This window comes from Pan paniscus, chromosome 3, assembly GCF_029289425.2.
Source record: "Pan paniscus chromosome 3, NHGRI_mPanPan1-v2.0_pri, whole genome shotgun sequence".
Lineage (NCBI taxonomy): Eukaryota > Metazoa > Chordata > Mammalia > Primates > Hominidae > Pan > Pan paniscus.
Genome location: NC_073252.2, coordinates 38,750,412 through 38,776,674, shown reverse-complemented (window position 1 = coordinate 38,776,674; position 26,263 = coordinate 38,750,412). Strand labels below are relative to the sequence as shown.

General features: G+C 41.4%; 2 long non-coding RNA genes across 2 annotated transcripts; one reads left to right on the top strand and one right to left on the bottom strand.

Annotated features, from left to right (window-relative positions):
* Positions 1–1,251: 1,251 nt before the first annotated feature.
* Positions 1,252–16,153, top strand: LOC117979946 (uncharacterized). Its single transcript, XR_004671020.4, has 5 exons — positions 1,252–2,768; positions 2,943–3,040; positions 4,030–5,524; positions 9,975–10,031; positions 15,598–16,153. It is a non-coding gene; the product is annotated as an uncharacterized LOC117979946 (long non-coding RNA).
* LOC130541429 (uncharacterized) lies at positions 14,100–25,274 on the bottom strand. Its single transcript, XR_008955485.2, has 3 exons — positions 23,949–25,274; positions 18,797–18,962; positions 14,100–17,597 (listed from the first exon to the last, which is right to left on the bottom strand). It is a non-coding gene; the product is annotated as an uncharacterized LOC130541429 (long non-coding RNA).
* Between the last annotated feature and the right edge of the window lie 989 nt (positions 25,275–26,263).

Genomic DNA, 26,263 nt, shown 5'->3' with positions numbered 1-26,263 from the left:
CTTTTATGACACAGACCTGGAGATAATATTTTGACCTTAGCCTTATTGGTTTTCTTTGAAAAATTTTTCTCCAAGGAATATTCTTATTAAAATGACTAAGTAAATTTTCCTTTAAAAATCCCACATGCAATTTAAGTCATTGGTTGACTAGCAAGTCTACTGCCAAATTACACATGGAATACTAACTTGATTATGTTTGTGGGAATTATCCATTTTCTGGATTATTGGCCAGAAAAAGAGAAATACTGTCTGTTGGCCACCCACTCTCCATTCTCCTTTCCACCCTCCTGAGGGAGGGGCCCTGATATTCATCAAATACTCAATGGGGTTCTTTTAGAACAAAGCCTTATCCACCCCCTCTCCTTGCCTGGGAGCTAGAAATTTGGGGGAGGAATGAAGGGAAATGGTTATGAAAGTCCCTCACTTACTCTCCCTCCTCTGAGGCATTCTGGGTGCTGAGTTTTGGAGCAAGGGGTATTGTGTGTAGAGTAGAGGTTTTTGGTCTTTGAGTGAGAGCAGAGTGGAATCCAGGAGAAAGCCCACATAAGTTGATTGCTGAGGCTGGCTCTGATCTAGCATGGAAGTGAAGGTGGTGGTGGGGTCCCACAGTTACTTCAAGGCCCAGCCCAGTTTACCAGGGTAGGAAAGCAGAGAAAGATTTTGTGTAGAAGGCCTGCTCAGGAAAAATGAGTTTGCATTTAGCTTGAAAGTATCCTCAGGAATCTGTGGGTGGCTGTGGTTAGCTGGACCAAAAGCAGACCTGGCTGAAAGATTGAAGTAAGCTTCCTCCTCAAATAGTGAGTTTGTCTCCATCAACAGTATCTAGACACAGACTGAATAGGCATGTGTGAGAGAGAATGGCATTCTCCCAGCTGGTGCTTACCATTTAGACCAAAGTTCATTCAAGGAAGGTTCTACTGGGGCTCTACCTTATCTTTTCCATGACTCCCTGATGAAGAGGATGTAGCACAGTGGTCAAGAGCACAGGCCTTAGAGTTTGTGTGCTTCTGTTTGTGCCCTGGCTCTGGCACTTGCTAATTATGTGACCTTAGACAAGTTACTTAATTTCTCTGTGCTTCTATTTCCTCAAATGTAAATGAGGATAAAAATTGTTCTTACTTCTTAGAGTAGTTGTGATGATGGAATTGGGATAATACATGTAAAGCTCTTGGAACAGTAGGTTGCATTCAAGAATTTAGTTAACTAACGTATATGGAGTAATATACATTGCTATGTGCCAGGCATGGGAGAATGATGAAGGAGGCCCAGTTCTGCCCCTCATGAAACTTACCTTCTAGTGTTTGTGGGGTGGGAGGTAGAATAATGCCACCCCAAAAAGATGTCCATGTTCTAGCCTCCAAAACCTATGAACATGGTAGGTTACATGGCAAAGGGGAGTTAAGGTTGCAGATGGAATTAAGGTTGCTCATCAGCTGATTTTGCAATAGAGACAGCAGCCTGGATTATCCAGGTGGGCCCAGTGGAATCACAAGGGTCCTTAAAAGAAGGAAGAGGGAGGCAGGAGAGTGTCAGAGTGATGCCATGTGAGGAGGACTCAACCGGCTGCTGCTGACTTTGAGGATGGAAGGGGGACCCAAGCCAAGGAATGCAGAATCTTTTCCTATGAGATTGGAAAAGAGGCTGCACGTGGTGGCTCGTGCCTGTAATCCCAGTACTTTGAGAGGCCGAGGTCGGTGGATCACCTGAGGTCAGGAGTTCGAGACCAGCCTGACTAATATGGTGAAACCCTGTCTCTACCAAAAACACAAAAAAGCTAGCTGGATGTGGTGGCATGCACCTGTAGTCCCAGCTACTCAGGAGGCTGAAACAGAAGAATTACTTGAACCTGGGAGGTGGAGGTTGCAGTCAGCTGAGATCATGCCACTGCACTCCAGTCTGGCTGACAGAGCAAGACTCCATTTCAAAAAAAAAAAAAAAAAAAAAAAAAAGCTGAAAAGGGAAGGAAATGAATTTTCCCCTAAAGCCCCAAGAAGGAACATAGTCCTACTGAAATCTCGGCTTTAGTGAGACCCATTAAGACCCATTTCAGACTTCTGATCTCCAGAAGTGTTAAGACAATACATTTGTGTTGTTTAAGCCACTATGTTTGTGATAATTTTTTGCAGCCGCAACAGGAAACTAATACTAATGCAGATAAGAAGTAAGTGAACAAACAAATATGAAGTATGATTTCAGGTAATGAAAAGCGCTATGAAGAAGATGAAGCAGGATATGGATGACCGAGCCTTGGGAGATTAGAAAAATAAAAGATGAAGCAGGATACAGGGAACGATGGAGACGGCGGATCTCTTAGATGGTCAGGGAAGGCATCTCTGGGAAGATGACATTTGAGAAGATGTTTGAATGAAATGAGAGGACAAGCCATGGGTCTGCGTTCCAGACGGGGGGATGGAGGCTACGAAGTCCTTAAAGAGGGGAAGAGCTCGGAGAATTAAAGTAGAATTAAAGGTCAGTGTGACCAAGGCACAGTGGGCAAGTGAGAAAGTCATAATGAGTGAGACCAGACGATGCAGAAGTTAGATACTACAAGCCCTTGGAGTTTGGATTTTACTCCCAGTGTGACAGGAAACCATCAGAGGCTCCCCTCCAATGGAGGGGTGACAGGACCTGATTTACATTTTATGAAGCTCACTTAGGCTGCTGTGTGAAGACTACACTGGAAGAGGTTAAGAGTGGAGGAAGAAAGCCAAGTCAGGAAGATACTATGGAAGAAGATGGATTACACTCAGCTGATGGGGATAGAGTTGGTGAGCCATATCTTGGTGGTTAGAGCTGACTGGGCTTTATAATGGTTTGGATATGGGGTTTGAGGGAAGGGAGGAAATCAAGGATGCCTCCTAGGTTTGGGCTGGAGCAGCTAGGTGAAGGACAGGCTTTATTATTATTTTTTTTTGTGTGATGGAGTCTCTCTCTGTCGACAGGTTGGAGTGCAGCGGCGCCATCTCAGCTCACTGCAACTTCTGCCTCCCAGATTCAAGCAATTCTCCTGCCTCAGCCTCCTAAGTAGCTGGGACTACAGGTATGCACTACCACATCCAGCTAATTTTTGTATTTTTAGTAGAGATGGGGTTTTACCATGTTGGCCAGGATGGTCTTGATCTCTTGACCTCATGATCCACCCGCTTTGGCCTCCCAAAGTACTGGGATTACAGGTGTGAGCCACTTCACCCAGCCAGGGACAGGCTTTTTACTTACATGAAGAAGACAGGAGAGGAAAAGTGTGAAGGTTAAAATTCAGAATGCTTATATAATAAATGCTGAACGTTATTATCAGCATTTGATACTCCTGACACACTGGTTTATTGTTTTCTATCTCCATACTATGCTCATAATTCCTCAATCTGGAACTTTCTGCTCCCTCTTCACTATCATGTGATAAATGCATATCTATCCCATCTCAACTCATTGCAACCTCTGCCTCCTAGATCTAAGCGATTCTCCCACCTCAGCCTCTCAAGTAGCTGGGGCCACAGACGTGTGCCCCCATGGGCAGCTAATTTTTGTATTTTTATAGAGATGGGGTTTCACCATCTTGGTCAGACTGGTCTTGAACTCCTGACCTCAGGTGAAGCACCTGCCCTGGACACCCAAAGTGCTAGGATTACAGGAGTGAGCCACCATGCCCAGCCTGTATCCATCTTTATGGATGCCTCTTTTCCCATTCTACCTCTTTCCTATGTACACTAGGAGAGATCCCTTTTCCCTTGAAATCCTAGTATTTAGGTCTAATATTTAGGTCTCCTTAACAGTTTGCACTGGGATCTTATTTATGTAAGTCTTTTACCTTCACTATCAAATGGTAATCTCCTTGAAGGCAGGGATGTTCATTACTCTTCCTGAATTCCCTGCTGCATAGTCACTTGCACATAAGAGATACCCCATAAATGATTGCTGAATGGAATCAATGTTACAAAGAAGATGACTGCATTGAACTAGGGAGTGGGGAAGTTGAACTAGGCATTTTCTAAGGCTTTCTGCTCTAAAATTTTATAATTCATTTGATTGCAGGTTGCATGTCCCTACCTGTGAGACAATTTCTAAGCTGCGTATTCCTCACTTGATTACTGAGTGCATGGAGAATGCAATTTACCCTCATGCCAGTCCAAGGAAAGAAGAAAAGATTGGGTTCATGAACGCACACAAATACAGTTTGCTGATGCCAAATATGAATGATTTCAGATTGTGCACAGTTTTATACTAGCCATTCTTTCTTTCTATTCTCTCCTGTCTCCCATTAACAGGGACAACCTTACAATAGGTCAAAAATAGGAAATGGTGGTAGGATGCCATTATTACCTTCAATTGTTCCATTTCCACACCTGTGAAAGAGTATCACCTATACTATATATTTAATGATTTAATTTTGGCAGTACACATATGTATCTATTTCCAATTCCAAGATAAATATATATTCAATGATTACATAATGCAACATGCACTTAAGGGAAGTTGTTGCTCTTAGCAATAACCTAGAGTTTTACTTTTATCTATGTATCAATTAGCTTTTGCTATGTAACAAGTAATCCCACAATATGATGGTTAAAAGTAGCAACCAGTTATTTCATTCTTAATTCTGTAGTTTGGCAATTGGGCTGGGATTCCTGGGCAGTTCTGGTCTGAGCTGGCTTGGCTGATCTTGACTGAATTCACTTAAGTATCTATGATCAGCTAATAAGTTGACTGGGGCTTTGTGGTTTGACAGCTCAGCGGAGACAGCTGGAAAAACTAGGTCACTCTCCACAGGATCTCTCTTCCTCCACAGTCTAACCTCGTCTTCTTTATATAATGGCATTAGGAGTCTACAAGTGAGAAAGGAAGTATGTAAAGCCTCTTGAAGCCCTGGTTCTGAACTTTTCACTGTTACTTCTGCTACATTTTATTGCCACAGGCAGGTCACAAGCCTCACCCAGATTCAAGGGATGAATAAATTGTCTCTTGAAAGGAGAGGCAGAGTTGCATTGCATAGGCTGTAGATACAGGGAGGGAAGAAGAATGGTGGCCATTTTTGCAACACGTCACAATCAGCTGGGGTGCTTTTGCCTTAAGTTACAGAAAATAACTCCAAGTTGTTTAAATGATGAAAACACATTATGTATCTCTTGAAATACATTTGGAGGAAAAGTGATTCCAGGGTTACTTCAGCTGCTTAGCAATGCCATCATGGTCCTAGGGTTTTTTTTTTTTAATTTCACTTTCCACTCTGTCATATCCAGCATGTTGGGTTTTGTCCACATTTTAACAAGATGTCCATGACAGTTTCAGGCTGTACTCACAGATGATAGAATCCAGAGGAGAAGAATGGAATGGCTCTGTCTTGTGTCTTCTTTTACAAATGAGGAACATCTACTCAGAAGCCCTTGCAGTACTCCCATTGGGTCCCATTACATCACATTCCTATGCCTGAGCATAGGAATTCATCTTCATCTGGGCTTCATCTTCATGTTAGTGGCAGCCTGGCTACAGAAAAGCTCTGCTTGTTGACGTCATACTACTAGCTATTGAGGTGAGAAGGTGGGAATTGGGTGGTGAGAATTTTCCTCAAGAAATATAGCAGCTTAGGAAGGTTGAAAGTAGGGTAACTGGTTCTACTCAGAATAGTAGATTTGAGTTTATCCTTCTGGATGTTCCTACCATTTGCAGTGATTTCTTTAATAACAATAATAACAACAATAATGGATGGTAAACATCTGTGCAAACATAACACTAATTCATCTGGTAGGAGGTGATGTGGATCAATGCATTTCAAGTAAATTAAAACAAATAATTTTCAAAATTTTCTCTTTATGTGATTATTTTGACTACTTATGTCTGCTCCTTGAGTCATGTAATAAGAAGTATATTTCTTTAAATCTTAGAGGCAACAATGAGCTCTGTGTTTCACAGCTTAAATAGTCAAAAAGTACAGGGTTGAAAAATAGACACCGGCTAGGAAACTAAAGCTTTTGTTTACAGAGTACATTTGTCCTTAATTTAATTAAGTCTCACAACATCTATTCGTTCTCTTGTCTTTAAAATTTGACCTGGGGTGGCATGTATGGCAAATGCAAGTATCATTTTTCTAGAAAGTCTCAAGTGAAAAGTGCTTATCCTTTAACTCTTCTCCATAAACAAAGTGTCTTGTAAAAAGGCCATCACCTTGGCAACTGTCAACTGAATCAGCTTTATGAAGACAGAGCCAAACTACGAATAAACCTGCAGCTAAGGTGTAATTATTTTGCCATTAAAGAAAGTGAAATTTTTTAAAAAGTGACTTCTGACTATGCTTTGTGAAAGATGAAACTATTTAAATTTAAAGTAAACATAGTTTAAATTTAAAAAAAGAAGAAGTTACCCTGAATGGCCAGTTTGAACATTGCATTGTTCTACAGTTTCCTTCCATTTATGATTCGTTTGAATGTCTATTTTCTCTCCTTGTTAAACTGCTTACACTTCAAAAGCTTTTCCCCTTTCTATAAGTATTACTGTTAAAGTGAAATCAGCCAGTGGTTTAGTGCATTCCACACTCTGGGTTTTTAAAAAATAGTATTGGTGTTGATTCTCTGGTAGGATTTTGTCATTAGAATGTGTGCGGGTTTTTGGCTGTCAATCTTCTTGCCTATAATGACTTGGATATCCATGGACTTTCAAAGGCAAACCACAATGATTTTAGAAAATTATTAACAAAGTGGGTAATTGGTCACAGCTCAAATATTGGCAATAAAAGTATAAATTTAACATGTGATTGACTTAAATTATATCATTTTCTCGAGTCATGTATTGCAGGGGGTTACACAGGTCAGACATCAGGGCATGAGGCTGGTTAGGAAGAAATTTGGGGGGAAATTTCACTTGAGAATGTTGTGTATTTTCTAAGAACCAAAAAACTATGCTAAGAAACATAAAGTCATTTTTGCACCCCAACCCCAGTATTATGCATGGAAGAAAGACTGGAGGAACAGCTCAGAGTCATTATCTCTGATGTGGCTCCTATTAGGGGGTAATTTCCCATTGTGTGTAGTTTGGCTAGAGTGCCTTAGTTGTATGTGGAAGCTGAAGAGGGAGACCCTTCAATGCTCACTGCATAGCAACATGGTTGTAGTCACATGAACTAGGCTTGGACACTGACGCTGAAATTCCGAAACTTGGATGATGGCACAGGAATGGGACTAAGTGAGGCAAAGAAGCATCTAGGGTGCTAGGGGGTAACGTTTAAGGAGGCACTCATTCTTAGAGTCATGAGAGTGCTGATCTGCATCGGTACGACCCTGAGAGTGAGTGCCTCCTTTTCTTTTCTTTTCTTTTTTTTTTTTGAGACGGAGTCTCATTCTGTTGCCCAGGCTGGAATGCAGTGGCACGATCTCAGCTCACTGCAAGCTCCACCTCCCGGGTTCACGTCATTCTCCTGCCTCAGCCTCCCGAGTAGCTGGGACTACAGGCGCCCACCACCGCGCCTGGCTAATTTTTTGTATTTTTTAGTAGACACGGGGTTTCACCGTGTTAGCCAGGATGGTCTTGATCTCCTGACCTCATGATCCACCCGCCTTGGCCTCCCAAAGTGCTGGGATTATAGGCATGAGCCACCCTGCCCGGCCATGAGTGCCTCCTTAAATGGTGTGCCATAGGCTGCTGGCTTGCCTCTCCTAGTCCCACAGCCTTGGTGTGATACTTGGAAAGTCTGGAAAGTCAGCAAGAAGATCATCACAGCGGTGGTGGCAGAGATGATGCCAGTGCAGTATGCAGTAGTGATAGTACTAGTGACAGCCGAAACAGTGAGAATGGTGGCCATGGATGCAGTGTTGCTGATTCCAATGGTAGCGTGAACACTGGGATAAGCTTAGATCTGGTTCTCATGGGAAAGACTCCTGGTTCTCCTGCCTTTGGTTTTGACAGTTCCTTGATAATCCATCCGATCCAGTATGTTTCTGCCTAAGTGAATCAGAGTTGGTTTCTGTTGCTTGCCACCAAGAACTCTCACTAACACAGTGGGATTGTGAGCAATTTATACTTTTTTTCACCTTTATCCTTTTTCTTTGTTTTTATTTTTTTCATATTAATAAGCAGATTGATTTTTCACGGAAGGCCAAAACTTGTTGTCAATTTGTTTTGTCATCAAGTAGATCAAAGTGTGTAGGGCGGGCTCCCAACTGAGTCCATTAGGCAGTTCAGTGATGTTAACATCAAGAACCTGGATACTTTCCATCTCTCCACTGTTCCACCATTGATGTGGGCTTCATCTTCATGTTAGTGGCAGCCTGGCTACGCCAGTTCTAGGAGTTACATGCAGGAATGGCAATGCCAAAGGGAGAAGAGGAGGGCCTCTTCCTATGGTGCTTTCTTAAGAATGAAGAATAATTTTCCAGGAGTCTCACTCCAGAATTCTCTTTAATTTTCTTGGCCAAAATGAGGTTATGTGCCTAAGCATGTCTTAACTGCTGACAAGGGCAATGGAATTCTCCTCAGATCAATCAGACCCATTCCTAAAGCTAGTGTTTGTTTACCCCAAGGAACATGACTCTGTAGGAAAGAGGAGATTATATGAATAAAACTAGGGTTCTCTTAGGAAAGAAGAAGGGTAGAGTGGAGGCTGGATAGTCAACCTGCAGTATCCATAATGTATTTTGATTGCTCTTTGAGTGTTGTTGCTCACCTTTGGATGTGTGGCTGCAATCTGAGTACTAATGTATATATTGGCTTTCTTAGGCAACTGTTTGTCCTGTCTTCTGATACAAGTTTTGTTTTGTTTCGTTTATTTTGTTTTGAGACAGAGTTTCACTCTTGTTGCCCAGGCTGGAGTTCAATGGTGCCATCTTGGCTCACTGCAACCTCTGCCTCCTGGGTTCAAGTGATTCTCCTGCCTCAGCCTCCTGAGTAGCTGGGGTTACAGATGCCTGCCACCATGCCTGGCCAATTTTTTGTATTTTTAGTAGAGACAGGGTTTCACCATGTTGGCCAGGCTGGTCTTGAACCTCAGACCTCAGGTGATTCACCCTCCTCAGCCTCCCAAAGTGCTAGGATTACAGACATGAGCCACCATGTCCGGCCCTGATACAAATTTTAAAATGCTGACTATAACATAGTAAAACAGTAAAAAATTAAACATAGAATTATATATGAGCCAGCAATTCCACTTCTGGGCATACGCACAAAAAATAATTAACAACAGGGATTTGAACAGAGACTTATACACCAATACTCATAGCAACATTGTTCACAATAGCCGAAAGGTGGGAGCAACCAAAATGTCCAGTGACAGATGAACAGAGAAACAAAATGTGGTCTATACATACAATGGAATATTATTCAGCCTTAAAAAAGAAAGAAATCCTGTCATATGCTACAACATGGATGAACCTTGAAAACATTATGGTAGGTATAATAAGCCAGTCACAAAAAGACAAACACTGTGTGATCCCACTCATATGAGGTACTTAGAGTAGTGAAATTCACAGAGACAGAAAGGACAATGGTGGTTTCCAGGGGCTGGAAGAGAGGAACATGGGGATCTATTGTGTAATGGGTACAGAATCTCAGTTTGCAAGATGAAAAAAGTTCTGGAGATGAATGGCGGTGATGGTTGCACCATGTGAATGCACTCAATGCCATAGAACTGGATACTTAAAAATGGTTAAGATGATACATTTTATTTCATGTGTATTTTACCACAATGTAAAAAATAAATAAAAGATAAAAAAGCCCATTTTAATAGTTAATTTTATGTGTCAACCTGGCTAGGCTATGATAACATTAGTTTGGTCAAACACTAGCCTAAATGTTGCTGTGAAAGTGTTTTTTACATGCGACTGATATTTAAATAAATAGACCTGGAGGAAACCAGATTCCTCTCCATAATGTGAATGAATCTCCTTTAGTCAGTTGAGGACCTTAAGAAAAAAGACTGAGGTCCCCTGAGGAAGAAGAAATTCTACCCCCAGATTTTTTCTGAACTCAAGATTGCAACATCAACTTTTCCCTAGGTTTCCAGGCTGCTGGCCTGCCTTGCAGATTTTGAACTTGCCAGCCCCCACAATCAGGTGAGTCCACTCCTTATTTTAAGCTTTTAATCTCTCTCTCTCTCTCTGTGTATGTGTGTTTGTTTATTTATTTATATACATCCTGTTGGTTCTGTTTCTCTGCAGAACACTGACTAATACGCCCATGTTTTTCATAAGCCTTATATGATATTTATAAAAATGTTATAATTAAACAAACACTGCCTGTATTTTTGTTATCAGAGGATGTAGGAAACCTGAAGATTCAAAGCTGTAAATCACAGTAAATGTCCAAGTAAATGTCCTTGGTGGAAGTTGTGTAGGAATAGATGAGAAAGTGTGTGGGAAGTATTTTGTCCTCGACCAAATAAATGTCCATGAAATGGGTGGAAGTTGCATAGGAATAGATGAGGAAGTGTGTGGGATGGGGAAACCCCACAGAGCTTTTCCCCTTGGCCTAGAATTCCCTTCTTCTACATAGTCCCTGGTGTAGTCTTTATAAAACCACTCAAAACTGTGGCTGGTCTAGCAAGCACTTGAAAAATGTTACTGGCTTTTATTATTATTTTTGAATGAGATGTGTCTTCCCCACTCATAGTATTTTCTAGGTGGAGGAAGCTCCACTTGGGGAATATTCTGTCCTTCCCCTCCTCTCTCCACTCACAGCCTGCTGAGTTTAGGAGAAACTGAGTATATGGCTGCTGTAACAAATTACCAGAAACTGGGTAACTTAAAGCAACAGAAATGGATTTTCTTGCAGTGCTGGAGGCCAGAAGTCCAAAATCAATGTGTGGACCGGGTTGGTTTCTTTTGTAGGCTCTAAGGAAGAATTCATTCCCTGCCTCTCTCCTGGTTTTGGGTGCTGGGTTTCTGAAATCCTTGGTTTGAATCCAGATTTCTTAACCTGTAGATGCGTCACACCAATTTCTGCCTTCATCTTCACAAGGCTTTCTCCTGTCTGTCTTCTGCTGTTATCTTCTAAGAACACCTGCCATTTGATTTAGGGCCCACTCTAATCCAGGATGATCTCATCTCAAGGTCCTTAACTTAATTACATCTGCAAAGATCCTTTTTCTAAACGAGCTCACATTTACAGACTCTTTCTATATGTGTATGTATGTCTTTCTCTATATAAACACATAGTATGTGTGGGTGTGTGGGGCACACTCAGCCCACCACATTAGGCGTGTACATTTCAGCTTCTTCCTCTCCTTTTCTTCTTGGAGTAAGTCTGCCTGTTGAGAACACGTGTTCTCCTCTGATTCTGCTGTGTAGGTTTTCCAAGGGCCTTGCCCTCCATTATAAAGCTTGCTGTGGCCTAGCAATACTGGATGGATAAATCTGTCTATTTCTGAGTTCAGAATTGGAAACCCACTTACCTTACCTGAAGCTATAAAGTCTTCTTCGATATCAACTTTATCAAGTAAATGTGATAGTTTGGTCTCCCATCTGCTCTATTCTCTGATCTTATTTCTCAATCAGCTGATAATTCAAGTATGGAAGAAAAGTGCCCCTTTTTGGGGGACTCCCTTGAAAATTCAATAAATATCACTTAAGCCTCAGCTCGAAGGTTGGTAACCTTCTAAATTTTCCCCTCCCTCTCACAGGCAGAGTTAACCATGTCTTCTGGGCTCCCATACTCCTTTGTATTATCTTCTGTTATTTCCATTTTTTTCCTGTTGGATTATAGTTTTCCAAAGGCCATCTCCCATGTTCCATCCACCAAATAGAATTGTACTTTGACAACCCAGACATCCTCCTAAGAGCTACAGCCCAGGGCTCATGAGTAGGCACTGTGCATCCTGTTACTCTGTCATGCTTTTGATTTCATTGTCATCTTTGTTTTCTTTGCTAATATAGTCATGAATAAGAAAGGAAATGTTGCTTCTTTACTGGAAATGGGATCCGAGATATCTTGTACTTTTTGTCAAACCAATTTATGGGCTTTGCCTACTGAAATAATGTGGTCTTATATACTGCTTTCTATATCTTATAATTGAGAACTACTTTTTTTTTTTTTAGCTTTTGAAAGGTTAATAAATACAATGAATGCATAAGAAAGAACATAAAACTCACACATCATCCCACCATCAACAGTCACTGTCAGCTTACCTTTCCAGTTTATTCTCTCTATATTCTATATGTGAATGTGTATAATTAATTCAGTAATGATACTATATAACTTGCATACACTGACTTTTATTGAACAGTATATCAGTGGGCATTTTCCCTTGTCACAATGTTCTCCAAGTCATATTTTTGAACAGTTGTATGATATTCCTTACAAATATATTAAAATTTATTCAAGTATTTTCTTTTCCTCTGGTATTCAAGTTGTTTTAAATTTTTGGTTATTTTATTTTATTTTTTGAGACAGAGTCACTCACTCTGTCACTCAGACTGGAGTGCAGTGGTACAATCTCAGCCAACTGCAACCTCTGCCTCTCAGGTTCAAGCAAATCTTGTACCTCAACCACCCAAGTAGCTGGGATTACAGGTGCCTGCCAACATGCCCGGCTAATTCTCGTGTTTTTAGTAGAGATGGGATTTCACCATGTTGACCAGGCTGGTCTCCAACTCCTGACCTCAGGTGATCTGCTTGTCTTGGCCTCCCAAAGTGAACTTTTGGTTATTTTAAATAGCTCTAAAAATGTGTTTTCAAATATCTGTCATAGCTCTGACATGATTTGTAGCAAAGCTGAATGGTTGACACAGTCAAAGTTAGGATGGCAATCAATACATTGGGACATCATGCTGGAGGAAAGTCAGCGCTGGCATGAGTGCCAGCCTCTGCCACACCACTCTTGGGATGAGAGCTGCTGCAGACAGTGCTCTCTGCATGGGTGGATGTGATTTCTGCCAGGACCCTGCTTCCCTGGCTATGGTGCACTGAACTGAGAACTGATGCCCGACCCAAAGGCAGCCATCCATGGAGAGTCCAGTGGCCAGCGGCTGATGCCAGAGCTCCACCCAGCGAGGTCACTGTACCCTGGATGATGAGTGGCCAGTCAAACAAAGACTCTTTCACACATTTTGAATTTGAGACTTATCAGAGGACTAAGCCAAAAAGTTGGGCCGAAAAAGGCAGACGTCCTGAGAGGAGTCTGCAAGCCATATCCACACGGCAGTAGGAGCCACAACTAAGCGGGAGCCATGGAGGAGAGAAAAGGAATGCAGAGAGGATTTAGCAGCACGAGCAGAGAAAGCAGGGCAGAGAGTGGCTGAGTCATCACACTGGCAGAGCACTAGAGAAGGAGCAACAGATGCTTGCCGTTGAAGCAATGTCAAGAGGAACAGGTGGCTGGAGGTATACTATGTCCTGAATGACATTCCTGGCTCTGCCAGACCCGCCAGGCAGCTGCTAAAACTGCTTCCTGTTCTTCCCTACTTCCTCGTGTAGCCTCATAATGAACCACATTAATGCAAGTCACCAGAGCACGTCTCTTTTCCTGGCAACCCGAAAGAGCCTAATCAACACCACGTAATATTCGTATCTCTCTTATGGCACACATCAGGTGGCATGATGATGATTTGAGTTCTATGATTCTCCCTGACTAGACTCCTTGAGGTCAAAAACTGTATTTAATGTCTTTCAGAAGATATCCTCAGCAATGGGGACAGTTTAATAGCATGTAGTAGATGCTTCCTAACTGTTTGATGAATGAATGAGGAATGTAAATGGTCCTGGGGTCAAAATAGCCATTGGAAAACATTTCTGTAGAGGAGATAAGTTTTTGGTTTCTTGTTTTGTGTGCTATTCATAAGGGGTGTAAAAACTCTTAATCTCAAGAATTTTATTTGAGGCTGGGTGTGGTGGCTCATGTCTGTAATCTCAGCACTTTGGGAGGCCAAGAGTTCAAGACCAGCCTAGTCAACATGGTGAAACCCCGTCTCTACTAAAAATACAAGAATTAGCTGGGCATGGTGGCGCATGCCTGTGATCCCAGCTACTTGGGTGGCTGAGGCACGAGAATCGCTTGAACCCAGGAGGCAGAGGTGGCAGTGAGCCAAGATTGCACTACTGCACTCCAGCCTGGGTGACAGAGTGAGACTGTCTCAAAATAAAAAAAAAAAATTAAAAAAAAAGAATTTTATTTGAAACAATGGCTTGGTGAAAATTTTCCTTTAATTTTTTTGTAAATAAAACACATTAAATATACATACATACATACATACATATTTATTCACCAAACATTTACAGTCTAAGCTCTGAGTATACATTAGTAAGCTCAATGGAGAGAAAGCACATAATAAGAGAGTTCCAGCCCTTGCAGGGCTCTCAGGCTAAGAAAAGAGTCATGTTAGCCCAATTAGGAAAATAAGGCTATGCAGAATGGGATGAAGTGGTGCAAAGTGCTGAGGAATTTTCTTGGTGAAATGTGATTTTGAATAAGACATGGAAAGTTGCACAGAAAAGCACTTGCTATTAAGGTGACATGAGCATCTCTTAAAACAGTGATTAGGCTGGGTGCCGTGGCTCACGCCTGTAATCCCAACACTTTGGGAGGCCGAGTCGGGAGGATCACAAAGTCAGGAGATGGAGACCGTCCTGGCTAACACGGTGAAACCCCATCTCTACTAAAAATACAAAAAGTTAGCCGGGCGTGGTGGTGTGCGCCTGTAGTCCCAGCTGCTGGGGAGGCTGAGGCAGGAGAATGGCGTGAACCCGGGAGGCAGAGCTTGCAGTGAGCGAGATTGCGCCACTGCACTCCAGCCTGAGCTACAGAGCGAGACTCCGTCTCAAAAAACAAAATCAAAAACAGTGATTAGCGATTTCCTTTACATTGTCAGTTTAATGAGACAGGAGATTCCAATTTCAGCCTTTTTGTAGTTTTTGGGAATGTATTGGGTTGTGGGTTCCACAGTGTACTTTCTCCTGGGAAAGTACACTTACCAACTGTCTTGAGGCAAGGTGTTGTTATTACTCTTTCAAATGAGACAAGAAATCACTAAATATTGTATCCCAAATGAGACTTAGCAAATAGTTCTCTGATATAACAGAGTTGCATAAACTTGCTGATGTTTTTCAAGAAACTGAATGAGTTCAGTTTGGCAATGTGAAGTTGCAATATCACCATGCTTACATTTGCTGATAGCATGCCAGCAATTAAGTTGAAACCTAACTTTATGACTCAAAGAGCAAAACATTAATTTTATCACACTCAAGCTTTGAGCAATAGTTACTGAGATACTAAGTTTAAAAAATAAGTAACATTGTTGAATTTCTTGTTAGATATTATAGATACATTTGAGAAACATCTTCCCAGTGAACACTTAAATTAACAGAGGAGATTGTTTATAGAATTAAACTTTGAAATAAAACTTCCCATTACTCAGACTTTCAACCTACTTACACTTTGGCACAAGTTTAATTTAAGATTATTTTGAATGTTCCAGGTGTAATTTAAACAGGTATGCTGTTTAAAAAACAGTTACCAGTAATGAATCAGAATTTTCTCAATACTGTGCAAATAAAATACAGAAACAAAGTGAGTGTTAAAACTGGTATAAACCTGCAATCCCTTATCCTAAATTTAAAATTTTCACATTGGTCAAAATAGAATAAACTGTGTTTTTTTTTTCCTGTGCATCCTCCTTCCGGTGACAGCAGCTCGATTTTCCTTCGAGACCTGGATGTATGCAGGACCCACCATGCTCATTTGGGATACACCATTGTGTTGGCCACAGGTTCAGGGATGGACATGTGAGGCGGGCCAGGTCGCTGAGGCTTAGTTCTGGGACTGTGGTGGGCTTTGGTAGGAAAGAGAAGATTGCCGCTTGTAAAGGTGATTCTAAGCCCAGCGTTCCTGGGGACTACCAAGGATGCTCATGTTGAGAATGAAGCAGCTACTATAGAGGGGACATGGAGCTGAGAAACGAGCTGAAGCTTTGATAATATTCTTTCAGCCCCACAATCAACTGATTCCTGAATCCCAGAACCCCTCTTGGATTTATATGGGTAATAAATCTTCCTCCCCTCCCCCACTTTTTTTTTCCTGAGTTAGTTTGAATTGGTTTTCAGTCACTTGCACGGAGTGCAAAATCTTGACTCATGTGCAGACGATTAGAATTGTTCTCATTGGTTAACTTAAGAATAAGCAAGCTTAATAAAGTTAAGATTATAAAAGCACGTTTGTACTAATGAAACATCACCTGCTTGTTTTTGTTGTATACATTCATGTTTTACATAAGAATTACTTGAAGCAAGCTCTGTTGAAATATGAAAATTAAAAAATAAATGTATAAAAATATAAAACCTCTACAACCCCCCGGCCTACAAATAAAGTCAAATCCACGTGTAGCAAGTCATTCCAGACCATTCGTAGTTGGTCCTGACCTCCTTTCCCTCCTCAGACCTTTCATTCCTTCCATGCCACATTTCTAGAACTCTGTCCAGCTTTCTCGGCTCCTCTGCTCTTCTGCTTCTTGCTCAGTGTCTGTTCTCTGCTCAAAACACTACCTTTTTCTGCTCTTTTTTTTCACTCATGCTTTAAGGTTCAGCTAAAGAGCACCTCCTTGTTAAAGCCTTCCAGAGTCTTCCCATAGAGAATTCATTGCTCTTCCTTCTGCTCAGCCATCCTCACAGTCTGATGTGTATTACTGCTATGTGGACTTAAGTGCATTCTGTCCAGTCTGGAGTCTCACAGGCAGGGCCTACATTTGGTTCATCTGTACATCCTTCCTGCTTCAAGGCTGTCTGCCACATAATAGATATTCAATGCATATTTGTCAAATGAAATTTCAATATGTGGCATCAGGTTGCTTATTCTCTTTTTTACTCTCCTACATGCTACAGGCAGGCTTTTCTCATCTAGGGTGTAAAAGAAGCCATATATACTCAGTAGTAGTTTTGTTGGCATTCACAGTCATCAAACACCATAAATGACCCATGTTCCAGCCATTAAAAGAGTCCCAGTCCAAGGGTGAACTTTTATTAGCTCTATTTATTGGCCCAAACATAAACTCCTTGGTTTCAATGGGACCTTGAGCTGAATATAGAAACGCACAGATCAAAGAGGCTCCAAGGTCATTCAGTATTGTGCACATTACCATTCTTTATCAATTCAAACTTCAGTTGAGTGGTTTAGTACTTTTTCCTTGGTAGTGTTTATTTATCACAAGAATAGGAGATGCTTACCAAGGACTTTACAAGTATTGCAAAACACGTCCAGCTATCAGGAGGCTTGCTTTGTAACCAGCTACACTGGGCGTGTCACCTTCTTTGGGCATCACTCATGCCTCGTGTCACCTCTTTCAGGCTGCTTAATTGACTTGCGTGTTTTGGACCATCTGACTTGGTACTGACTTCCCATATTTCCTGAATAACTAATGATAGATATTATATTTATGAGGATTAACCACTCCCGATTTCAGTTGGACTTGTTGGACAACATTAAATGCTCTTAAACTGGCCTTCTCCTATTCCTGATGGACTTTCTTGGGGATTAAGCACTCCATCCCACTTTACCCTGTATCACAGTCATGGCATCCTCACACTTAGAAGAGAATTCGTGTCCAGAAGAGTTCATGCTTTTAACTGGAGGACAATTTGTGGTGGTGACCTAGTTCCTCCTGAGTGATTAGGAATGCTTTCTTTGTGAAAACCATCTGCAGAGAAGTGAAGATACAAACATTAGGTTTGTTGGGATGGGATAGGGTCAGTGTAGAGCTATCAAGTCTAAACTCCTGTCTTTGAGACTGAAATCTGCTGGATTGTTAGTGGGAGGAAGAAAGGGGTTGGCAAGAGAGAAGACTCAGTTCCACGCCCTTGGGCAGTCAGTCCTTCTTGACTGGACTATACAAGCAAATTATAGGTCGGAGGACACTGTTTGGGACATGTACTGACATGTTAAAAAGAGATGGCTGCTCTGATTTTCCGGCAGTCAATCCCATCTTAAACCATTTTATTTGCAAGTTTACCTTCTATGTTGATTTGGTTGTCTATTGGTAGCCCTTTCTGGGCTTATGCAATTGCTTCTTCCTAGCAGTCAAGGCTGGGGAAACATCACAAGAGTTGTAAACTCAAAGGAGATTGTTTTTTAATGTGTTTGGTGTGGATGTGTTGCTTTTAGTGATTTAAACCTGAACAATTCAGATAACTTTCCTCCTATTCTCTTTAGATCTTTTTGTTATTTTCCTGATAATGTACAATTACACATATTTTAGAACATAGAATAAAAAAAGAAATATGATCATACGTGACTATTTTCTCATCCCTGGAATCCATGCAGGGACAGTATGTTGTTAAGGAAAGGGCAGCTTTGGAATCTGTTGAACCTGGGTTCAAATCCTATCACTGGATCCTTCTCAAGTGTAGAATAGAATGAGGCTATTATGAGGTTCAGAGAGAATATGTATTATAATACCCTATTCTTTTTTTTTTTTTTTTTGAGACAGAGTCTCACTCTGTTGCCCAGGCTAGAGTGCAATGGCACGATCTTGGCTCATTGCAACCTCCACCTCCCAGGTTCAAGTGATTCTCCTGCCCCAGCCTCCCAAGTAGCTGGGATTACAGGTGCCCACCACCACACCCGGCTAATTTTTTTTTTTATATTTAGTAGAGACGGGGTTTCACCATGTTGCCCAGGCTGGTTTTGAACTCCTGACCTCAAGTGATCTGCCCACCTCGGCCTCCCAAAGTGTTGGGATTACAGGCGTGAGCCACCGCACCTGGCCAATACCCAATTCTTGATAGTGTACTTTGTTGTACAATAGGAATATTTTAAAAGGTAAAACTAAGTGGAGAGTATTTTTCCTGAACCTTTGGTTAGTATATATAACATGCAAGAATAGAATAAACTGCTTACTATTCCCAGAGATTCTGCCATTTCTGTAAGAGGTGGTGGTGGGTAACATCTTCTTTGCTTGCAGACTTCCTCTTATCACATTTTGATCTTGAGATTGGTGGATGTCTTCCTGTATCCTCAAAGGACTTATGGTTTAGTGGACACTGAGAGTAGCATCTACTTGTTCCTGCAAAGATTTGAAACAAGGGGCTTATTGGCCATCTCTCTCAAAAGGCCCTGGCCAGAGAGAAGGAGAAAGAGGAAGTCAAGAGATTTGGGAGTTGGAAAGAGATGAGTGCTCTCTGTATCTGCCTGGCAGAGTAAAAGCTCCTAAGTGCAGAAAACATAATGACTGCCTTTGTTTGCTGGAAGGTTGCTGGTGTCTTTGGTTTTCAAGTTTCAGCCTGCTTTATAGAAGCAGGCAGAATGCAAGAGATACTAGATTCCCTTGAGTCCAGCAATTCGTACTGTCGTGATATTAAAAAAATATTTTAATTCATTAGCATGCAAATTCAGGAGGAAAATAAGGAATTGTTGCATAAATGCATGATATTTTTAAACCTGATAGATCAAAAGCATTATAACTTTGTGAGAAAAACTACAGAATGTGAAACATCTTGTTATTAACCCAGCAAAGTCATCTTAATCATGTAGTGTGCATTAAAACTATTGCAGATATTTATCTTCTCCCACCTCCACATTTCCATTAAAAGTGGGAGAGGGTGAAAAAAGTTTGTTTCTTCCCTTCTATGCATTAAATATATTTTAGTAGCTACCTCTGTATAATTTATTATCATATAGGGGATAAAAGTATGAATGCTTTCTCAATTTGAATGCCAACTCCACCTTTTATTAACAAACCGCTTAACCTCTCTATGACTGGTCTCTTATAAAACAGGGTTGTTATGAGAATTAAATAAGTGAATATATATGAAATGCTTGGCAAGTAAGCATTATGTACATGTGATACTTCTTCCTCTTTTTTTTACACCATCAGTTTATCCTCACAAAATTTTTGTGAAGAAGATGAAGCAGGAGTTATTAAAGTCCTTGTGGAGAATGTAAAGCTCAAAATGACAGAGTAGCTACTTGGGGATCAAACATCTAGCTACCTACAAAAGTGGCACTCAAATTGAGGCATCCCTGGCTTGCCACCATATCTCCTCTTATTTCAGGAAATTGTACACTTCTACTTGGTCTTCTCCTGAATGCTCAGTGGGGTGAATTAAGCACAACTCTTGATTGAGTGGGCCTTCTTCCAATATTCATTTATTGATTGAATAGAACAACTAAGAAGTGGGTATTGCAGAAAGTAATATTTGGCTAACATTCCTTGATATAGCATCACAAACATTTAAGCATTTTATAGAACTTTTCCCCCCAGAGTAACCAAATGTTTGCTATTATTACTCCTTCAGTTAGATGGGATAAAGACAATTGGTGCTTAAGCCATTATTATGCCAAATTCAATAACTAAATGTGAACAGGCCCACATGCCTGATGATATAACACAAAAGTCATATTACCGATGATGTAGTCATTGAAAATGAAACATTTACACAACCGAAAGTATGATTAATCATACAAGAGATCTATTTCCATATCTTTTGTCCACAACATGGCTATCACTACTTTTAATCAAAACACTGAAGCCTGAATCACTCTGGTAGGGCTTGAACAACAGCAACTATGACAGGGAACAAAACCTAGGAAGAAACCCCTTCATTTCATTTATGTGTCTACTGGAAGCTCCAGGAGTGGGAGACGGGGAGCAGCTAATGGCGATGCATGTGGAAGAGAGATAGGTGGTGAAATTGACCGTAACATTGGGGAGCAAAGCTGAGGACAAAGGCTACCAGGGGCAAAGTGCTTGTTAGTAATAGACAAACGTTGCTATAAGGAAGTTTGTTATATTTCTCTCAAGTTTTAAAAAATATTTCTAAGCCAATTTCACATAATATATAACTGAGAGTAACCTTAGGACTTATGTGCTGTATTGTTTCACGTTTTTTGGTGAAGTAGGCAAAGGAAACTCAGGGAGGTCGAGCAATTCTTCCAATGTCACACAGCAAGCTAACAAGCTTGGTAATTGCCAAGTCAACAGTAGGTTACCAAGCTAGCTTGATAATTGCCAAGTCAAAGTAGGGCTTTTGACTCTTTTCATTCAGCAGTAGCTCCTTACTAAATCCTGTGCCTGTTACATCATTAGCACTCCACAAATATTTGGTGAATAAAAGAACAAATGGCTCCCTGTCTCTTGTGGCTTTTGTCTGTGGACCATTTTTGTACTCCAAATTGGTGAAAAGGCTAAAGAGATTGCAGTGTGCTTTGTGGTTGGTCATGGAGTTTGAGAAAGCAAAGTTTCTAGTCTTGGCACAAATTCAGAGATATTGGAAAAATGATCCCACTTCTTTTTACTTTTGCATTTGCCAAGGGGGATTAATTCAGCAGAGATGTGGCTGATGAGAGGGTCAGGTTCTAAAGTCAGCCCCAAGATGAAAATCACAGGTTATCAAAACTACTCTTGCAACTCTCTTAGGGAGGTGTCATGTCAGAGACTGGCACACTGTCTCTCAGCCAGTTTTCCCTCCGTCATTGGAAAGCAGGGCTGTTTTCTTGTTTGAGTATCAGTGAAGCAGTTTGCTTGAATTTTGGGGTCATGTATATGAGAAATGTGTATTTTAAGCAAGAGACTGCATGGTGAGTTATCTATGAGCATGGAGTCAGGTCAGGCACAATAGATTCATTTCTCATGTTCACTCTGGGGCACATGCTTTTTAAGATCAACATTCATTCTCTCTCTCTCTCTCTGTCTCGTATATAATTGAACTTACAAAAGTTGAGTGCATGTAAGATTCAACTTCACTGTTCTACTTAGTCCACGGGGAAGACTGAACAAAACACTAATACAGGTACCCTAGAATCAAAATCTACATGGAAGGTATTTATTTTATTTTGTGGAGCTTCCTAGATAAAGATATGATTGCTGAACTTTAGAAGTAGATAAATTCCTTGGCAGTGCTATGATTTTTTTTTCTTTTTGCTGTGGTGGCTTAGAAAGAAAAAGGAACATAAAACGTTTTACTACGGATATGGCTGAGAAAAGGAGAATACCTGACTACTGAATTTAGAGAAATTTAAATGCAAAAGGAAGTCATTTTCCAACACCCCTCCCCTCTGTTAAAAAAGCAAACAAAACAAAACAAAACAACCTTGGTTTACTCAGACTTACCCTTCAAGACTTGGTGCAGGCATCAAAACCTTCTATGGCTACCAATATCCTCAATAGGCTGTTTGTTCTTTCTGCACCTCTCTCCCTTCCCTTTTCCCTTTTCATCCTACACGTCTCTACTCTCAAATCTCCTTTCCCACTCCTGTTTATATTGGAGTCTCACAGCGGACACAGACCATGGTCTCATGGAGGCCTTTGTAAGAAGTTACTAAAGTTACTAAAACTAATGTGCTCCTACAGACATTATGAAGGAGGAGTTCGGACAGAGACAGCTAGTTGATTTCCTGGAGCAATACCTAGGGAATTATTCTTTTGGCTCTGAGAGGATGATATTTTAAGTTGTTACATATTTGCTGATCTTCAGGAGATTGCTGGAACCATCCTGCATGTACAGGAAGCTTGGGCTCTTGGCCCAAATCGGCTCAGGGTCTAAATATTTGGAAGATGAATACTTGGAAATGCATTTAAACATTTAAAGCATTTTATTTGTTTTTCCAGTGAGTCTCATTGTTAGTGCAGTACAATTCTGCAGCAAGACTGTATCTGCTGAAGACATGAACCTTGTGGACAAGCCCAGGCCTGGGCTCCACCTCAGGTCTTGGCGGGAAGCCAGAGGTGCATGTCTATTGGCTAATGTCCACACTCCTGAAGTGGGTTATTATTACAATCCCTCACCTTAAACGCCTGCATTCTAAAGTCATGCTAAGGGTCTGACTCAAATGGAACACTGGAACACACACAGGCACACGCACGCGCACACACACACACACACACTTTTCAAACCAAATGTTGCACTATTTCCTTTCTTTTGTCAGTGCTGAATCTATATTATTATTGTCAGCTGTCAACTCTACACTGATGATGCACTGTGGTCAGTTTCCCTCTCTAGCCTTCCAGCCAAGGTATCTTTTGGCTGCTATATGCTTAGAGGAGGCAAACTAATATGAATGTATTAGATTATGTAAAACATAATTAGGGAGGCAAATTTGCTGTAAAAGCATCCTATGTATTTATAGAACTCAGAGGAAATTATAAGCAATGTGGGGGGAGATTTCATGTTCTTTAGACTCACAGATAAACTCTAGGACCTAAGTGATTTGAACTATTTCCCTATCCCAATCAAATTATCCAGATAATTACCAAATATCTACTTTGCTATGCTACAGAGTCACAAACGCACATTGTCTCAATGGCACGGGAGTAAGCATCAGCTTCATTTCTAATAGGTGAAGTAGAAAAGGGGGCCGGGCGGAGGGGCTCACGTCTGTAATCCCAGCATTTTGGGAGGCCAAGGCGGGAGGATCACGAAGTCAGGAGATCGAGACCATCCTGGCTAACATGGTGAAACCCCGTTTCTACTAAAAATACAAAAAATGAGCCGGGCGTGGTGGCAGATTCCTGTAGTCCCCAGATTCCTGTAGTCCCAGCTACTCGGGAGGCTGAGGCAGGAGAATGGCGTGAACCCGGGAGGCGGAGCTTGCAGTGAGCTGAGATCGCGCCACTGCCCTCCAGCCTGGGCAACAGAGCGAGACTGCATCTCAAAAAAAAAAAAAAAAAAAGAAAAGAAAAGAAAAGGGGTGCGCTGGGGTGGGGGGAGTATGGGAGTACACCTGGCCTTGGTAATTGACACTGTAAGGTGTCTTAACAACAATGATAACAACCATCTCAATAGAATTTGGGATGTGGTAGCAACAGTAAAAATTATATTAAACTGGGCCCCATGCCCAGACTATCAGCCTCAAATAAACAAAGTACAAGAAAAACACTTCAAGAGGGACTAACTTGTGAATCAAGGAAGCTAAATAAGCCAGAGACGTGCTCGCCGGAGGAGACAATGCTTTCACCTCCTTGAAAAAGCTTTTGCCCAACCTAATTAAAATGCCCCATCTAATTAAAAATCTAACCATAATCCCACTGACAGCCCCTAGCTCCACCCCTTACCATTGTCACGATGCTCAGTTGAGCCCCCTTAGCTGAAAAATTATTGAAATAGAGTGGATTTGAGTGCGCAGGCATAATTCCCAGCCTACCACAGAGTTGGAGGCAAAGACGCTTAGTGATTTGCACAGTGGTTGGTGGTGTCTCACTCAGCAATGATGTATGACACGGATGAGTGCAGAGTGGCCATCTGCTATTGAGGAGGGTGACAGAAAAGTCTGTTCTACTGTGGCAGATGATTCTCCCAGTGCTGGGCAGCTGGGGTAGAGTGGACAAAGTTGGACAGGGCAAGCGATGCCCAGCAACTCTCTGGGTCAATAACTCAAGATCTTCTCCCTTCTGTGGCTATATTCATCCCTGTCTTCTTCACACACACACACATGCATAATAGAGTTGATATGATAAAATACAATTTGGAACATGGAGAAGAGGGAAGAAGCACACGCCTACCCAAAGGGTTAAAGTTGCTGGTCTGGAGCATGAGATGTATCTTTGAGTTTCCTAGTAGCCTGGGCAAAAAGAGAAAACCTGATAAATCATATGGCACATGTTACCTGGGAAAAAAAGCAAAAACAGGTTCCTAGAAGAAATAACGTTTTTCTTAACAACCTTTCTAAAATCTGGGTTTTTTTTTTTTTTTTGGTTTTTGTTTTTTTACTTTTGACTTAATAGAAGGGAGAAACTGAATTTCTCAGAGTGTGTATAACAAAATGTCAAACCGCTAGAGTGCTTGGCCTATTGATAGGGAGAAGACTAGAACATGGCTTGCTCAATCATTAATGAGAAACAGGTAGCATTCAGCAGTACCCTGGGACTGGCTGATTGGATCTTACCTCTTCAGAACTAATAGAACATGATTTTTACCTTTTTATTTTTGCATATCTGTATTTTCTGAAACTTCCACAGTGAACATGTATGACATTTGTCATGCAAATATAGCTGGTTCTGGACTGTGTGATGTGAGATCCTCACCCTTCCTTCCCCTGTTCTGTATTGTGGGAGGGGTCAAGCCCCTCCCGGCTGCAGTTCTCAGGGCCTTGTGTTAGCTGGCTTCTAGCTGAGTTTGGCTAATGGGAGGCTCTGGTGGGAGTTTGATGAGCAGGAGGAAGGAAGACGTCAGGGTATTTTTCCCTCTCCCTCTGTCCTGGGGTGGTATCTCTGGCAGCTGCTCCCTCTCTTCCACGACTCCAGTTTGCACAGGAAGTCTGTCATGGTTCCAGCTTCCTCTGGGTAATCCCAGTCCCTGGGCTCTGCTAGCATCACCTCCTCCCTTTGTCCCTCCAGCCTAGGAGTGGTGGCAACTTCCTGCTGCTGCTGGTCTCTGGATTGCCTCACCATCCCTTGTTTGGCTTTTAAGTTTCTTTCATCTCATTGCATTAACTTTCCTCTGTTTTAAATATTTGGAATGATTTCTGTCTTCCTGGTTGGGCTCTGACACAAAGAGACAAAAATGTATTTGAAACAAAAATGAATGGAGCAAAAGAATCTAGAGGAACATGAGTTAGAGAAATAACCAAAAAAGCAGAAGACTTCACAGATCATGGCAGCACACACAAAGAAATGTCCAGTGTTGGTGTGCAGCAGCTGGAAAAGACATCTGGTCACCTGAGGGCCTTTTTAGGCACATTTATATGCAAAAATAGCAGCTTTACTTGGAGTCATAAGATCTACAAGTGAAGAACAACAACATGTAATGTATAGGAGAAAAACCCCTAGGATTTAGAGCCATAAGCTATGAATTCAGGTCCTGGCTTGTGGTGGATTGTGGTTTACTCTCCAGCATCCATTCTACCCCTCCCACTTGGTATAGCATCTGCAAGGCTTGGATGCTACTGGTCCAACCTTTAGGCCTCTAGGTTGTAGCCTTAATTGCCGTGGGCATTGGCTCATGCATGGATATATACCCTAGGCCTGTTTTGGCATTCCCTGGCCACTGGTGCAAGAAAAGGGAAGTCTATGACTCTTGTTTGATAATTGGAGAAAGAAACATCCTTTCTCCTTCTGGACAGTGTGGTGGGTCCTGAGACTGCTTCAGTATTTTGCTATTAATAGAGAGGATGAGAATAAAGCTGGTACAAAAAGAAGGGCAAATCCAAGACAATTGAAATAAAACAGAGCTGAATTTCTGATCAAGCTATGTCTGAAGCCCACCATACCACTGGACTTTTTCTGTAACATATGTTTATACATTCCCATTACTGTTTAGAAAACATGGTTTGATTTGGAATTTCTGTTACTTGCAACAAATATACAACGATGTCATTTTATTGGCTGTGTGTCCTTGGGTCCTGTTAGTCTGTTTTTGCATTGTTATAAAG